The 18584-nt window shown below is 45.9% G+C and overlaps 2 pseudogenes; both read right to left on the reverse strand.

The window, feature by feature from the left end:
• The window catches only part of LOC142038051 (protein ELYS-like), a 49413-nt pseudogene extending 40876 nt beyond the window's left edge, over positions 1–8537 (reverse strand).
• A 1586-nt stretch (positions 8538–10123) lies between these two features.
• Positions 10124–18584, reverse strand: part of LOC142038052 (protein ELYS-like) — a 46724-nt pseudogene continuing 38263 nt past the window's right edge.

An 18584-nucleotide genomic window follows, 5' to 3' on the forward strand; every position in this document is an offset into this window, starting at 1 on the left:
AGCTCGTTATTCCTGGGCGTTACACATGCTGACCAACTCGGGCATCAAACAGAACCCTTACCCTATGCCACAAACCAGTACAGCCAGCCACTTCAATGGGCACACAAAGCCCATTGCATTAACTGTAGCACACATGTTCTCCCGCAAGCAAAGTTTTATGGTTGCTTCTTCCAGCGTGCACTAATAACCTATTTTCCTTACGGCATAGGAGGTTACAGCTAGTTCTGAAGACCAGACTCTGGGAGCAACACAAAGTTATTAAAGGGAAACGCTTATAAATAATACCATTTACACAGATTGTACTTCTGTGGAGAAAGGTTATGCTCTAAAGCCTGGGCATTGGAATCTACTATATTTCAGGTCACAAGCACTCTACCTGAGAACATGTTCCAGTATCTTCTGCCAGCATGAAAACAATGAGCGCGTGAAACACAGGCAGTGTAAGCCAGGGTCCCGCACTAAGCGCAAGTCAACCTTCGGAAAAAAAGGCTGCCGATGGCAAAGCCAGTATTGCAGGACGCTGCTGCAGCCGGCCAGCCTGACCGCCCTGCCAGCATTCACAACTAGCACAGGTCAAGTTCCAAGTGGGACAACTCATTTGCAGTAGTTTTCTCGCGTTTGCTTTTTGGTACTTGTCATCCTTTCACAGGGACAGCGGGATGAACTTTTGCACTGCATCCAGGGGCTCCAGAGAGTAAAAAGCCCCACAGTTTGACCAGCCTTCCGGCTCAGTTTAATTGTCATGATTTAATCCATATGTTTTATGAGTAACCCATAATACCCAATACAAATACAGATCTATTGGGTTGGTGAATAGCATCTCTCAAAGGCCTTCAACGTCCAGCTGTTTTGACAGGTGCCTTCAGCAATACCGTGATGCTGAATAAGAAAGGAGGAATGACCAGAGAAGATTATCACGGGAAGAAATTTCAGAAGAGGAAGAACAAGAGTCACCCTGCGTCACCCTGCCTTTGCCACTGCCTACCTGGACAGGCCAAGAGCACAGAACTTGGCGTGGCCAAATTGCACATCAAATTTTAAGATACTCTACTGGGGAGAGTTGAGCGTAAAAACAAACCACTCGCCACCCCAAACTCCCCACCAAATCAGAAAGAATTCTTCTCTGGTGGAAAGCTCACACCTTGACACAGTGTACTCCTGCCTACAGTACACAACAAATGTGCTTATCAGGCCCATACCACCGCTAAGAACCATCAAGTACGTAACACTCCCACGCCCGGACCATTCATGGAACTTTAAATTTAATTCCGCTGCAGTTATTAACTGCATAGAAAAGCACGTGAAAACGCTAGACCATCAGGCATGCCCAGGTTTCTGCCAGTACGCCAATGGCCGTTTGAAACATTTTGTTCCTAGACATCTGGCTTGGTAATATGGAACTAGGAAAATAAACTCCACAATAAAGCCTGAACTGTATATACAGTGACCTGGCTATCAGGACGTTTTACTTGCATCATTCTGCTAAGTTGAACCAAGGATTACTGGCAAATCCACACAGTGGGAAAATAGTTAGATAGAACTAGGTTAAAGGCGTGAAGCCTCTCCTTTAAGAGCGATATCCAACACTAACTGCGTTTCTGCTCTCTTTGAAAACAACAACTACAGTCACATTCCTCCTTCTGTCTGGTAGAAAACAGATCAGTGTAAAATGCCACAGGCCTACTCCATGTTCAGGAGGAAGCCAGAATCCAACCTCCCCGCTGTATGCTACACCAAAGTGGTCTGTGCACAAGTTGCCAAAATTACCATTCTTCTTCACCCTTGCTACTTATGACCTCTAAACACCATGAACTGTTTCCAAAGAAAGGAACATGCCACAAGTCATAGACTGATGACAGATTTCTGGATTAAAAATCCCCAGGGGGAAAAAAAAAAAAAAAAAGAGAAATTACATGTTCAAGTGGAATCACATACAGCCAAGTCAGAGTTCTGCGATGTCAGTTCTGACTGACGGTAGTCCAGGAAAATCAAAGGCCAACAATGTTACAGGCTTACTGAAGAAAAAGCTAAAAATACGCTCAGTCGCAGCTGAAGATACGGTTTCACAAAACACGTTGCCTTCACTGCCGCAGGAAGAGAGGCCTTGCTGCCGCCTCCCATCTCTCCATCTGCTCCTTTGTTCTACTGCTGTATTCCTGCGGCTTACCTTGCACTGACTTGAGCACTTTTTAGAGCACTTTACGAGCCAGGTTAACTGCCTAAGCAGACGGGAAACGAACCCAGAAAAGTAGATAGTTTTCCACCAGCTTAGAGAGTTAAACTGGCTGGCAGAGAGAACTAGCAAGCATGAAAGTTGGCACAAGGAAGGAGGCAGGACAGTGCGTTGGGAAGAAGGAGAGGGAATTCGTCCGTCTCCATTTTGTGGCAGTAAGCCGTTACGCTAGCTCATACACGTGTGAAACTACACACACAATTTGCAAGGAGAGCTGCAGAACCCTTTCCTTTTAGAAAGGACACCACCCGAGACACAGTCAGTCAACTTTTAACTCCCTCGTGCGCGTAGAGACTCACTGTCTCACTGAGAAAGGCTGCAGCTGACAGGCATCATTCTTTCATTCAGCCAGATGTGGAAGCTAAAGCGATTTCAGGGAAGTGCTACCTGGTGATCAGAGAACGGACAACAGCGTGCGACACGATTCAGGTCACATTTTCCAAGGAAACAGGACACAGAGTGGGAAGAAGCCAAAGAAGAAGAAATGGAAGAAAAACTAAGTCCTTTTGAGAAACCAGCATCCACTTTGTTGAATAACAGCTAAAGATGACAATGACAGAATTTTTTGAATTATTATTAACGACTGGTTCAATGACATTTTCCCCAGAAAAGCAGGAGGCAGCTCACAAGCGCTGGAGGAGCAGTGGATGGAAAAGACACTTTCTGCACCTTAGTAGTCGGGTTCAGTGAATTTGCGCTTTGCCATATTTTACTCCAGCCGAAAGAGGATTTAGTGAGTGAGTTAGCAGGTGACTTTGTGAGTACCACCGGGTCATTTCTTTCCCACTTAGGCAGAAACACCCCCCCCGCCCCGATGCTTTAGGCAACCACCCTACATTTCATCCAAAGCCTAAGTTCTAGTCTAAAAAGCCACTAGCATAACAGAGACGGTCTGTATCGGAACTCCACAGCCAGGCTTATTTCACTCAAGCGCAGCCTACAGATTCTCTTGCAGAGTTTGTGCGGATGCTCCACAAGCCCAAACCTACAGCAGAAGGCAAGGAGAAGGAAGAATTTCAGCTCTCTAGCCCAACAACCCCCAACAGCTAAGACCATAGATTTGACTTCCCTTCAAAGGAAAACACAAACAAAACCAACACAGCTCAGAATTTGACACTGGAGCCAGTTTACCCAGCCACCTCCTATGGTTATTCTCTAACACGACCATACTTTCATTCAAGAGTCGCAGCCCCTGTCTAACGTGGCTAAGCGAGCAAAAGTTCCTAAAGTCCCTTCTGAACTTACGCTCTTTTTACATTGCTTGGCGTACCTGGACAGACAGACATAGGCGCTAAGTGTCTCAGCACAGAACACACGCGCAGCCTTCCTAAGAGAGGGAGACAGCAGCTGACATTTCCAGCATACCACACCGGTGTGCCATCGCCCCGGTGCCTGCCCCTCCCAGCACAAATTCTAGAATCACAGAATCACAAGGAAGAGAACTTCCAGAAGTTCTCTTCTGGAAGCAGGCGGCCTTCCAGAATCACTGGAGGTCATCTGGTCCAAGCCCCTGCTCAAGCAGGCTCACCTAGAGCAGCCTGCCCAGCACCACGTCCAGACGGCTTCTGAGTATCCAGCTCTGAAACGTACTTGGACAAACAGCAACCTGACAAGCTGAACCGCAAAAACATTGGCAACACGTGCAACAGGCCCAGGCTTTTGGTGACTCTCTCCTACCAATTTAAGTATTCTCTCCACCACACAGGTGAAAAAATACCACACCAGCAAAGGCTTGTCACCATTACTTCTCTAAAACTGTATCCAACAGCTTGCTGGGGAGAAGACTCAAAACTAATAGAAGCCCGATTAAGTTCATTTCACCGTCTTAAAAAAGCACACCCCGGGCAAATCAATGCAGGAAAACGAGCCGATGCAGTAAGTGGATGAGGAGCTGTCCTCAGCAGAACAGGGTCCTGTCCTGTGTGCCCAAACACCTGTGACAGCTGCCAGCCAAGACTGATGCCATCATCCAGACCGATGGGCCTAAGGCGGCACTTGAACTACCATGTTTAGCCGTACACCCTACACGGGGTTCAGCATTCCCGACAGAATTCAGCCCCTGAATGTCCCCTAGTTTTACCAAACACCATCAGCAAGCAATTACTAGAGCTGAAAGACTGACTCCACGCTTCCTTCTATTGGCAGAAGCTCCAGACCTCGAGTCAGGAAGAAATCAAGCACTTTTGTTTAAGTCAGCAACTTTGCTGCGTGATGCAGTCTTCATGCAAAAATCAAGAGACCCCCACAAAACGCGCGGGATTCCTGTAAAGCTCTGCTCTCCCCATTAAACCCAGCCCTCTTCCCGCAATCGATCGCCGCTCTATGCAGAGAGCCGATTTCCCAGCTCCTCTGTTTGGCAGTTACCCATGTTGAAGCAATAAAATGGTTCGTGAGAAGCAGCTGGGAGGGGAGCAGCGTATGGCCTTTCAGTGAAGGTGTGCCTTGAACGACTTATTCATCAAGTCACCATCAGGCCCCTTCTTTCCCAGAGCAGCCCGTCATGCACTCCTTGGCTCTCACGCACCGCCACAGCCTCCTACTGAAATGCTTCTGGCTGGCTAAATAAGTCATGTGAACATTGGTTGCTTTCAGAAACATGCCCAAAACTAAAAGGGGGGGGGGGGTGTTGGGTTTTGGGGGTTTGTTTGGGGGGGGTTTGGTTTGTTTTTTGGGTTTTTTTCAGAAAGTGCAAAGAACACATCTGCCCCAAGTTCTAGGGTGTTCATCTCATGACTGGTTTTAAAGGGAAAACCTCTGGTTCTCCCTGTCAAGGACTTTGAAGTGACCCAAGCCTGAGCTGCTTTGACACGGCTCGGTACATTCACTGGCACCTTTTATTTCAGTCATGATTTCTCACAACTACAAAATGAAACCAAGAAACCGTAAGGTACTTAGAAGTAGACAGAATATGCTGTTATCTGAGCTCATGAGAGATTTGCTATTATGTTGTGGACCCGTAACCCAGGGCTACGTTATTGCCAGTTTACCCAGGCTGAAAAGCCCCTGGAGGGTCTCATCGGGGCACTGTTGGCACAGAAGTGTGTGAGCAACGAGTCTTAAAGATGACAAGAAGGGGAAAACATCAGAAGCAGAAGAGCAGAGGTTAAGGTATCTGCCCGCGATGCCCATTACTGGGAAACTCGCCTGAGCCACTGCAGTGTGCTGGTGCTCCCACTCCTTCTGGGCTTCCTCCAGCCAGGACTCCCACGTCGCCTGCGTGCTCCAGATCTGCCACTTGTTCTCAGCCAGCAAAAACCACACCTCTTGTGAACAGCAAGACAGCTTTAACCAGGGTACCTATGTGTAAAATATCAAGCCCCGTGAGAGACGAGGACCAGCAGCGAGGAAGCCATGCAGTGGGAGGCGGTCTGGCCTCTTGCAGAGCAAGCCCTTCCAACCCAAACCTCCTGGGGACCGTACGGCACGTGGGGACACAAACCCACCTCGCTGCGGAACAGCCGAGACGTTTGTTGCTGCTGTCAGCATCCTGAACTGGAAATGAAAGCTGCCATCTTCCTTGTCCTCGTCTAACCAGAAGGTGATCAACAAAACACGGTGCCCAGAGCGTGCACAGGAGCCAACCCCCGCGAATCCTCCTCAGCTCCATTCCCACCGTACTTCTTCGGTGTTACAGATTACCAAAAATGCCTCCTGAGAATGTTTTGGGAAGTCAAAATCTGCTTGCTATTCATAGCTGTATTTATGCTGAAATACGTACGTGTTCCATCGGCTATTGGTCGCCCTGTGCTCCCGAGCCCAGCCAGTCTGCACAACAGTTTGTTATTTGCAGCCTGCGGTTGGTTCTCTTAGAAGCTTCCCACTGGGACTGGCATTTACCACTGCTTTGTTCCTGACCCGTTTTGTCCTTTTAAATATGAAAATACATAAAAGACAAAAAAGAAGCTGTTACCCAGACAATCCCAGCAAACGACAACGTTTCCAATCAAACGTGACTTTTGGTTTGGTTTTGTTTTGTTCTTTTCCCTGTTCGGAAATATCCCATGTAGCTCTGGAACTTCACAAGCGAAAAAGTCTCACAGCCACTTTGCTCCTTGGGTGGAAACATCTGATGCCCTCTCCTGTACCGCTACCAGCAATCACAGCCCGGTTTGGTTTTGCCCCTGCCAGCCCACGAAAACCCTTCTCTTCTCCAGCTAACCCTAACTTGCAGCAATGGAGCCATAGCCGCTCTGCCTCTAGTATGCAGGGCAATATGGGATGGGGTACTTCAAAACCACACCTCACCCACTGTAAGTGTGGGTACGGCAGGTAGGCAGGCAAAGGACAACTCCAGCTGCCCCTGCACGGAGCTGGCTCAGGCGTGGGGAGTTTGTTGGTCTGCGTTCATATCGGCACATGAAAGCAGTTCAGCTCTCTGCAGGACTGAACTGCTGCTGGAGACATTAAATCTTCTGCTCCTGACACCTGCGAACAGCCAGGCTGCTGCGGCTACAAGGTCACCGAGCCATCACCCGCTTTGGGATAACGGACTGGGGTGTAAGTGCCTGACCTCTTTTTATGGGAGAGGGAATAAGAAGGCATTAGTGCTGGAGTCCAGCAAAAGCCTGCCTGAAAGGACTGCAAAGAGAGCGGTTTTCAGTCCTGAGGCCCAGGAAGCGCAGGAGGAGAGCAAAGGGGAGCAGAGAGGGAACCTTCTCCTCCAGAAGGAGCTGACGGACTGGGAAAGTGGCCGGGAAAGCAAGCTGCTCCTGGGCAGGAAGGAATAGCTCTGTGTGGCACTATCGCTGGGATCTGGGATTGGGAAGCAGAGACGACAAATGCCTGGCAGCAGGCATCACTTCTATGTTCTACGTTTCAACCACGGTTGGGCTGTGGGACCCCAAACTACAGCTTAGTTTTAGAGGTGCTGTGTTACTGGGAAAGAAAGGGCAGGAAAGAAGCTCAATTAAGTCACACATATGAGGGAGACCTGGAATCCTCAGGAAATACAGTTACCTCTGTCGTACAACTTACCTGTAAAAACACATGCCGTTCGTTAATAAGGGTAAAGAACAAGCTCTTCATGTGCCGCCCCTGCCTATGGACAGATTCACCCTTTCTTCCTTCTGAGCTGTCAGTCCCGTTGAACTGGTATCTTCTGTCATTTTGCCCAGCACCTGACCGCAATGTGCACCAAGACCAGAAAGGGAAAACTTATGAAAGCGTACCTGTCAGCATATCGTAAGGTTGACAAAGTTTCTTCGTAACAGATGTCTGCTGGACTCAACGGCCGCAATCTCTAAGCATATGAAAAGTATTAACTGACATTAGATTTTGAAGGAGGGTTTTTAAAATAGTTTTAAACGCTACCAAAAACCAGACAGGGATTAACGTGGAAAGATAGACCATTAAGTCCCCAAATATAAAAGGAGAACCCAGGTGTCTTAGCAATCTGGCCATAAATTAACTCTTTCTAACACTTGTGCCAGAAGAGAAATGAGACAGAAAGAAAGATGAGAAGATAGAGGTGGGTTTTGCAAAAATTAATACTGAAGGCGCTCGAATCCTGCTAACTCTGCCTTAATGCTAGCACCAACGCAAAAAAAAAAAAAAAAAAAAAGGCGCAAAACCACTTTGATGGTCTTTGTACAAGTAGCAATTGAAGAATCTGTCCTTCAATTTGTTCAAAACATCTTTGATGAATTATGCAAGCTAGCATTTGAAGAAACCCAGGTAAGCTGTTTTGAGAGTATCAGCATTTACAGTCAACCTTTTCACATGTGCACATTTTCTGTTCGTATTCTTCCACCTTTCATTTAATTGCACTTCCTTTAAAAAAAATACCTCTTCCAAGATGCTGGAGCATACAGTTAATTCACCTGAGACAAGGAAGAACCTAGGGGAGTTTCATCTCATTTAGGAATGCAACCTCTGGTGCACGGCACAAACGATAATCTCAGAAGTTAGGGCAAAAAGGACTTGTTTCATAATGCAGCCTAGTTTTAGGTAGGTAAAGAACACGGGTTTTATATAAAACAGGTGCCTCTGAGTTTTATAGCTACATTTACCTATATGTCAATAAATTTTTACAGATATGCAGAAAACTCTTTCAGAAGAAACGGAGGTTGTATCTCTAACGTAGACAGAGATATCTATTTTGCGCCAGCCACATTTCTGTTCCGAAAACAGAAGTGCTCTCCATTTGAGTAACACGTTTAGTAGTGGCTAGAAGCTTTTGACCAGCAGAAGGGTTCTCCCCTTTGTGTTGCACAGGAAGCAAGCTTAACTTTTAAATTACACTCACTTTCACCAATGTCAGAGCCGCACAATTCTATTTCAATGGGCAAAGCGGGTTATAAATTCAAGAATCAACTTACCATGATGGTCCTGCTTCTTCCCCCCTGAGCAGACTGCAGGAGTCTCGTCAGGACCAAGTCCCTGTATGGGATGTGCACCACTCTCTTTCCTGTAGCAACCTCAGCCAGAGCACTAAGGGAAAATAAAGTGAAAAGTAGAAGCATGACTATGAAAAGCAAATCTGGGGGGCCGGCGGCAGGGAAGAGGCTACCAGATTAGAACCTTCTGCATATTCATGCTTAGGCACAGGCTTCAGTATGTTTGTGCTTGTGGACATCTCAGGCTTTATTCATTTAAGTAACTTCTTTAGCCAGACGGCAAGGAATCCTGAATGGAGGGAAAACTATTTTTCACCTGCAGAAATTTAATTTTTACTTCACAGGGAAGGATTTTTTTTTAAAAAAAGAAAAAGAAAACCAGCTGGTGACATTTCCTAATGTGGTTAGACTTAGATTTACCCACCTGCCTTCCTTCAACCTGTCTCCTTCAGATCCTTCAGAGGAGGATTTTTGCCTTTCGCTTCCTGCCAAGTCCGCCAGATTTATAACTGGCTGTTTGGCGATGGCTTCGTCGAGAAAAATCTGTTAAAATACGGTATCAACAGCAGGAAAAATTACCAGATCCGTCGCTCAGACATTATGAAGTAAGATACAGAAAACGATACTCTGCAGAAACGCAGAGGAAATAAATAGGTTGCGACAGTTACCGCTCTTGGAACATCTGACCTAGGAAGAATTGCTGTAAAGACGAGAACCACAAAGGTGTGCCTCAAAGCAAACGACCTACCGCCTCTCAGGATGAAGCAGCAGACAAAGCCGCTCATCCCCTGCACCCGCAGAAAGGGGGTACGGAAGCACCGCTGGCTCCCAACCTCCCCCGGCTGCAAAGACGACGTCTCCCTCCCATCCCCGTCCCAGATGAGCCCGGGACTGGCCCTGCCTGCCAGGGCTGAGCAGCTTTCGGAGCTGCCTGCGCGAGCAGCCGTGGGGAGCTGAGCTCGCTTGTGCTCCAGAGACGGGTCACGCACGTCCGGGCCAGCCGGAGCCCCCTCCTCCTCAACCAGCCCCAGCCCGGGCTCGTCCTGCGTAAGCGGCTCTGCAGACCCCTCTCCAGCTCTGTCGACAGGGGACTTCAGCAAAAACGGTAGTTCTGGTGTCCGTCTCCTGAGGGGAAACGTTGGGGGAGCGAGCGATGATAGGAGCAAGGCCCGTTGTCCGGAGCAGAGCCGCGAGCAGTCGCCTCCCCCGGCCCGGCTGCTCTGAGGTGGTTCAGCCGCCCGTCAGCAGCAGCACCACGGTCACCCAGCACCCCTCCGCCTGGCCGGGGGCACACACAGCGAGGACAGCAGGATTCGGGCCACGGTGACCCTCTGGGGTCACGTCTCTGCCACCGCCGCGCTGCGGCCTTCCCTCACGCGGGGTCGGGGAGGTGCCGCAGACTGCCCCGCGCTTGTGCCGCGCCCTGTGAGCTTGCTCGCTGCAGGGCTGCTTGTTAGCGCGAGCCCAGGAGTTCTGCAGAGCTTTTCTCTCAACAGGCCAGATCCCCACCAGAAATCAACACCTAGGCTATTTCGGATTAGTTACATGGGAACCGATGAAACTCCAGCAAATAAATGGATTGCACTGACAACCCTGAGAGTTATCTGCGGCTTTATTGACACACTAGGCATGTTCTTGTAATACGATCCATTACAGATCTTAATATTGCAGCACATTTTGATGGGTTTCACTCTTCAAGCATCATAGGACTGCCACCAGGTCCTTGGGGGAAGGCCTCCTCCTCTGTGCTCTCCTCCAGTGCTAATCGTCTCTTTCTGCCCCGACGCCCTGTTCCTGCTGTAGTCCTGGGTGTGCTTGATTCCTCGTTTGGCTGGGCAGCTCTTTGCTCAGGAGCATCCGTTTTTTCTGGTTTAGCATGTGGGACTCCTCTTATTCTTCTGAACATGAAACAACTAGAGTTTTTACTTACTGCTTCTTTCACAATTTGGGAAATCCTAGATTTATTTTTTCTCCTCGACCTCAACAGAGGGGGTGAAAAGACAAATTGAGAAGACAAGTCCGGGTCTATATCCTTAAGCTGCACAGGATGGTCTTCTTTTCCAGCTAAAATGACAAGGCATTCTTAACATTCATGTACGTTATACATAAACGACGGTGACATTAAATTACAGCTAATAATCAAAAGCACAATAGATTCCTGACATAAAAGGTCCAATTGGGTTTATAAAAAATGTGCAGGTATTCTTCGCCTAGTAACTGCCTCTTGAGATCCATTCTTTTACATTATATAGTGAAACAAAAATAAGCCAGTGTAGCCATTTTACCTGCCCTTACATAATGAAAGATACTATGCTCAAGAGGCATCGACAGTCCTTACTCATCTCAAAAAATATTTTTTTATCATGTACTCCAATACAAAGAACCCCATGAGCAGTAACTTCACTAACAAAGTATATGCCCATGAAAAACAATCCTATAACTAAACAGCTGTATAGTTTGTTGCAAGTTGCAGCTCATGTTAAGTTAAAACATTAACAGAATTTGAAAGCATGTCTCCTTTATTTCTCCACTGGGGGGAAGTGATGACAACCACATATTAAGATATGTCCTCCAGTTTTCAAAACAGATAGACATTCAGCTCATGACAAAAAATTAAGCTTAAATTTCATTTCAGTGTACTCAGATCAGCCTCCTCTCCTGTCTCCACCACAGCTAGCCAGGCAGTCATACAGAGTTCAGAAAAAAGATGAAATGCCTCTTTCCCAATTTTTTATTTCCTATGGTTATACTCTTACCATACTTAAAGCCATCCTCACAAGCTGTTTTCTGTGGTTTACAAAACAGCAATATGCCCTATTTTGCATATAAACATAGTGCACCTACCTTTACATTTCTTTGTCAGCTTTGTGAGAGGAGGAGAGAAAAGGAAGGACTCTTTTTCCTCAAGAGACAGTTTCTGATGCATAGAAGTTTTGCGGGATCTGGCTCTTGTAAAACGATCTGTTAAAGCATGTCCTGATGGGTTTCTGTCTTCAGGCAGCAAAGGACTGTCACCAGCTCCTTGGGGGAAGGCCTTCTCCCCTGTGCTCTCCTCCAATACTGACTGTCTCTTTCTGCCCCGATGCCCTGTTCCTACTGTAGTCCTGGGTGTGCTTGATTCCTCGTTTGGCTGGGCAGCTCTTTGCTCAGGAGCATCCGTTTTTTCTAGTTTAGCATGTGGGACTCCTCTTATTCTTCTCTTAGGAGTATCGAGGATTCCCACTTTCCCACCTGCACACATGTCTTCCTGAGCAGAGAGAGATTCTGTGTCTGCCAGGAGATTTTGTGCCTGCTTCCTAGCACTTCTCCTCGGAGTGACGGGAAGTTTGAATTCTGTTTGAGGAAGCGATGATTTAGACAGATCAAGGTCAGAATTTTCTGAAACTTCTGATGAACTCGTCTTTCTTCTTCTGCCTCTTTGAGTTGCCACCGGTAAAAGGAGTTGGGCACTAGGCTGCACCTCTTGATCCTTGACAATATTTTCCATAAATTGTAAATTAACGCTTTTCAGTTTTCTTGCACTTCTGCTGGGACTGACTGACGTTTTTATCTTATGACCCGTGTCAGTCTGGCCAGTTTCTTGACCTCCTGCTGAACTTTTCCCTCCTCTAGTCCTTTGGGAAGTAGCAGAAGCGATAACGCTACCTTCAGCAAGAGAAGTTTCCTCATTAGCCTCTCCCAAGAGTTCAGCTGCAGCTTCCTTCGCTCTCCTTAATCTTCTTCTTGGAGTAGCGGCTACGGACTGTGTAGGGAGGGACAATGTTTGTCCATCAGAAAGGCTGCTTTCTACTTTTCCGGCAGTACTTGGTTTAGGCTTCCTGCCTCTCCTAGGAGTAACAGGCATCACAAGCGTTTGCTCCTCTTGAGCATTTTCTTCCGTTTGAAGACTAGAAGTCTCAGGTGCTTCTTTTGTTCGCCTGCTACTTCTCCTAGGAGACAGTGCAAACAGACCTGGTTTGCCTGTCTTCAGTAGCTGCTGAGTGCCTGCCGATGGAGTACTTAGCCTTCTACTCAGCTGTCCCCTTGCACGTGTTCCAGGAGCGATGCCGTACTCTACTTGACGTACGCTGGTTTCGTCTTCCACTCCTTCCGGCACAGTTCTTAAGGGAGCTTTTGCCTTCTGGAATCCAGTTACCTTTTTACCTATGGTTTCATGAATAGATTGTTCTGCAACTTCAGATGTAAATTCTTTACTTCTTGTGTCTTTGATTGCATCCGGTAAGTTCTCAGCAGTAGCTGCCTTAATGGGTTCAGGCACATACGGGAGCGACTCTGCAATATTTTGAGATGCCTGATCACTAGTTACAGTGGACACCGAGTTGGTAACATGTTCTTGGTTTTCAGTATTGCCTAAACTGTTGACAGGTTTTTCCTCTGTTGTTGTGCCAGCTGCTTTAGAAGCATCTACTAATGTAGGGTCTCCCATCTCTGCTTCACCTTCTTCTCCTTCCAAGACTAAAGTAAAATTATTCTGAGGTAGAAAAAGCTCTCCATCTCCCTCAGCTGCATCACATTCACCATCTCTGTTATCAGGCAAATGACATGCAAACTGTTGCTCTGTACTATCATAGCTGTACTGAAGATTGCCTGAGGGATGTAGTTCACTACATGGTGATGTTTCAGGTGCTTCTTCTGAGGTTTGTGCCTTAACCGCACCATCTTCAAGAACCTAAAGTTAAAAAAGGTCTCTTAATGCAGTATCAGTTACCAAACAGACTAACTTCAGGCTGAGCTAGATGAAGCTGAGGACACTGAAATGCTGCTTTTCCTTTCCGATCACCACCAAATGTAAAGTTAGAAACATACCATGTACTCTCTACTACAGGTAAAAGTTTATGCGTTTAAGGGACAGAGAACAGAGTATCCCGTGTATGCAATCACATGCTCCATTTCTGATACTTCTGTTCATGACTAACGATTTGCCACCACCCGTGAACAAAGTGAGCAGTTTTACAATACAAGCTGTACACCCAGCTGGCAGTAATCATCACATTGCAGTACTTTCCGCACTGACTACAAATCCACACAGAGTGACCGACTCTGCATCTAACGGGGCAAAGTACAACGATGTCCCCCAAGCTTAAAGTTTCGCTCATCATAGGTGTCACCGCAACACTTAGTCAAACTGGCCAGGTATCACATCGCACAACTCAACACCGCACTTTAAGGAATCACTTGGATTGCAGGAGACAACACATAGATTCTAAATACCTCCATCGCAGCCTTTGTAGCTCCCCGTACTGAGCAATTATTCTCTCCTGCTAGAGCCACATGAGACACTCAAGCTTTTATGCTGAGAGCAAAAGTAGTCTCTGTTATGTATTTCAAGTGACGCAGGTGGCCAAGGTAATTTAATCAACGCGTGAAGACCTTTGCCCAACCCTCTAAGTTATAGGGCTAGCCAAAGAGGGCAGAAGGAGGAAGCCACTCAGCGGGAGTCTCCATAGAATCTGCTTATTTTCTTGACTCCTGCCTTGCCAAAAGTTGCTAAAGCATCATCTTTGATCGTATTCTTAAACAGTTGTTCAACCCTAAACAAGACCTGAACGACATGCAGGAGACCTCGCATAGGACCATGCTGGTTTCAGCAGCCCAAGGATATGCAAATTTTCAAAGTCCTCAAACACTATTGGAATTAGCCTGGCAGAGAAGGGGAAGATGCGGGAAGATTTCTCCTCCCTAGGCTGGCTCCCCAAGGAGAAAAGGTAAAAAGTGGAATCATTAACAGTCTCCAGGCGATGGCACCCGAAGTACGGAGATGCCCCCCATAGGCGGGCTTGCCGAGGAAAAAAGCTAAAAGCTGTAATTACTGATAGTTTCCGATGGATGGCTCCCGAAGTACGAAGGTGACGGCAATACCGAGTACAAATACCAGACTAGTTTCACGACCACCAGCAATTCTACCCTGTCGTAAGCCGGCGTTACAAAGTGCAACGACAGGGTAACTCCAGCCCGGTTCCCACCGGCCATTAACAGCACGGCAGGGAGCACAGACTGCAAGCGAGGTATTAGCGCAAATTTGAGAACAAGTGCATGTAGTTGCGCAACACGCATCTAGCAACATGCCACGCTTCAAAGCTAAATTCGAGAAATACTAGTCATAGAATCATAGAATCGTAGAATCATTTAGGTTGGAAAAGACCTTCAAGATCATCGAGTCCAACCATTAACCATGCCCACTAAACCATGTCCTGAAGTACCCTGTCCACTCGCTTTTTGAATATCTCCAGGGATGGTGACTCAACCACTTCCCTGGGCAGCACATGCCAATGTTTGACAACCCTCTCAGTCTGCATAAACTTTCCTTTTATGCTTACAAATCTACGACCAAGAAAGTAGTAAGTAGTTTGTCCTAAATTCAGTGAAGGTAGACAAGCCAAAAAGACACGTTTACGTATAACTCAGTAAGAACCACTCATAACGAAAGCAGGAAAACCTTCACTCTACTGCTACAGGAATGACTGCAGCAGCTTTGTGACCGTCTCACGTACCGGCTCCCTTCTTCCCATCACAAATTCTCCATTTACTCCCATAAGTGAGTGATTTATGTATTCCCAAGTCTATAATCATCTTCTCTAGAGCGTTGTCCTAAACCCCAAAGCCGAGACGAGCGACGTAAGCGACTGCCTATTCAACTTCATCTGAAATCTGTGACACCAAAAAGCATCTTCTGTTGCTTGAGACCAATCTATTTGTGCTACGCCTACCTTTCAGTTTGTATTTCACTCTAACTATTACTAATTCCCGTGAGTACAACCCTACAGGAAATCGACAGCATACTCTATGTGGTACTTAGAGGACATCCACAATGAATCCAAATCACTCATCGGCCCCAGCAGAAGTGAGAACAATGGGGAAAACCTGCCACAACTGAGGAATCTCTGGCTCTGATTTTCAGCCCTTGTGAACAATCTTTTAAAATTCATACTTTACAAAGTTGAGATGTTAAAACCCCCGCATTTTCACACGCACACAAAAAGAGTTTTAGGCAGCTGGAAATATCTTGACACTGAAATTAACTCATTACTGGGAATTCTCTTTATGTTAATAAGGAACAAATAGCAAAGGATCTAAGCACCCAAATCATTCTGAAAATGAGTTTGGTTCCCACGCCATTTTGTCATTTGGTAAACGGCCTCCGGTATTGAAAAGCTGCACTCCCCAACTTTTCTTATTGTCTTTAACATTAAAACTATTTCTTTTTTTAAGTCAAATAAGAAACATTTACAGTCTAGCAAACCAAATGAAGGCATGGTGATTTTAAAAAATATTTAGGCGGGTTTTGGCACTCCTACAGCTCTCAAAGGCCCAAGTCTTGACAGGTTCTATTCTGTGTTATCGGTACAGCAAATGCGTAGGAGAAAAACCTATCTGCCCTTACCCAACGAGGTTTGGACTTGTGTTACCCAGCTAAAGAAACTGAGACGGTTTTGCGTGCCTTCTAATCGTCAGTTAGACAGGACTGTCCTCAATTTGCAAGGTGTTTTCTCTTTAGTAGAAAATGGGAAAATAGTTTACTTACATTAATTTCCTCAGTTTTAGGAAGATTGTTAGAAACAGTTACTTCTTCCTGTGGAAAAGGAACGTTTCCTTCATCTCCAGCTGCTTCTGGGTTACGTTCTTCAGGTAAATCCACACACTTCCCCTCAAGGCAATTTTCTGAATGAGTACTGACCACTTCCTCGCTGTCAAGGATACGTATCACAGCTGGAAGAGATTTATATCATTTTAACTTAACTGCTCTATAAATGAGATGCGTTTAAGCAACAGGAAGTAACAGAGGGAGCAGGAGCCAAGAATACAGTTCTCCATCCTGCCACATACATCGGGCTTTCCCCAAACGCTAGAAACCAGAACCATCTACCCGGCAGCTAGTTATTCTTCACAGCCTGAGTACTGAGGGATGCAGCATCTTTCAAAATAGTAACTCAAGCAGCAGATCCCATAGCACACAAATTAGTAGTGGTGTACAACACCGAAATACATAATGATCTCTCCTTCTAATATTTGACATTCTACCCGTTTTCTCAGTACCTTTATCCAGAACAGGAACATTGGCTATGCATTTTCTACAAGGACTTTCTCTGAGGAGGGTATTCTTCTCTCTACAGTTTAATGAAAGGTAGCAGTAACATGCTAGTACTACTTCAGTCTGAGACACCTGTAGCGCTATGGCAAACTGCATGTTTTACTTGAGGCCTTCAGCTGCCTTAACTCACATAACATCTCCCACATACTGTACGTACATTCACCCTCTGCCTGCAGGGATTCAGAAAGCTGTGGGTTTGTTGCAACTGGTATGGCTTTTTCTTCTGATGAAGAGGACATTTTGGACTCCTGCTGGTTTGCTTCACTGCATGAGCAGAAAGAGAGAAATCCATCACAAAGCTTCAAAACAAACCTTGAAGAGCTTTACAAATTACTTTCTCACTGTAAGGTCTTCCAGTTTCCAAACAGAAAAAAACTAAGGAAAATGAGAAATTCCTTTACCAACACATCGACATTCAATTCCCGACTCATCTTGTGCAACGAATCAAGTACTTAACATTCTTCCCAGCTATCTCACACTGGATAATAACATAACAACAGAGTTGTATTAAAGAATAATATATTCTTTGTCTTCTGTAGAAAGAGTGCAACTGCCATACTCGAGGTCTAGAACCAACTGAACAAAAGTTTGTGCCACTCTAAGTTACCACTTGAAATTAAGGGTTATTTCATCGCTAACGTCTCTCACTAAGCAGTTGCAGCTTTTAAAGTACCTGCTGAGAAAACTGCTTCCCTTTCCAGAAACAAACAGGTGCTAATTGACCACACACAGAAAATAGAAATTAAGTGTATAAAATACTGCCAGAAAGTAGTCAAGCCCCACAATAAACCCACTAAAGTTACAGGAATCTCAGGTGTAATTTGCACCGACATAACATTCAGACAAAAGCAGGGCTTCTCTTCACAGTACCTGCTTAGTAACCCCCTCAAACTGTAAAAAGGTGCATATAGCCTGCTGAACAAAATCCTTATCCCGCTACTTTGGGGTCTGCAATGATTTGAGAAAAAAAGGCTCAAACTGACAGCTCGTCAATTTGACTTCTCTTCATGCCACATTAGTTCTGTCCACAGACAGAAAGGAACAGGAAACCTGTTGTATTTAAGAACACAGGAGAGAACCAATACCAGCTCAAAAATCATAGTTTTCAAACACAGGAAAGCCAGCAGTCACATGTTGTGTGAACCTAAAGGTGTATCTATATTTCATAAACTTACCCTTCACTTGCAGTCCCAGAAGTAGCAGCCTCAGCAGCTTTAAACAACCATTTACCATCCTCAGGAAGGGTAAGACGGTCAGCATTTGATTCTTCCACAAATCCTACAAAAACAGACAGATGGGTGACTTCCCTGTTGCACTTAACATCATTTCTTTCAAAATGCTCATATGATTTTCAAGAGAGCCGTAACGCATTTCACCTAGGATGGTGATCTAACAAAATAACGCTACCAAGACTTCAACTGCACAGAAGGTCTGAGTTCTTCTGTCCAGTAAAACCAGAAGTCTGATGCATAGTTTCCGTCAAGAAAACAACATGGCCATTGACATTCTGTTTACAAACTCAACTTGATATGTTACTGACCTAATACATAAAAACCTCAGGAAACATCCCTCCTTCTTAAAATTGGGTCAGAAGTTTTTCTTATTTCTCTTTGGATATTTAACTCATCCCAGCAATGCTTCTTTCCTTTCCTGATTTCGTTTCCCCTCTTCTACAAGAATGCATCTAAGGTCGTCTCCTGTTCTTTTCTCTAGCGGTTGACTGGTGGTGTTGAAACCCAACTGCTTGCTAGCCTGTTTTTCTCTCAACAGGCCAAATTCTAGAAACACCCTCCTCCTTTTCTTCTTTGTTTCTGCCATTTGCTTCCTCCAGATCCAACAATTACCTTTGCAGACAGTACGCAGGACTGGGATAATTTTGCTAGCTCAGCCCAAACAAGAGCTATACTGACTGCCCCCTAACGCTTCC

Source organism: Buteo buteo, chromosome 12 (genome assembly GCF_964188355.1).
Source record: "Buteo buteo chromosome 12, bButBut1.hap1.1, whole genome shotgun sequence".
In the NCBI taxonomy this organism is placed as follows: domain Eukaryota; kingdom Metazoa; phylum Chordata; class Aves; order Accipitriformes; family Accipitridae; genus Buteo; species Buteo buteo.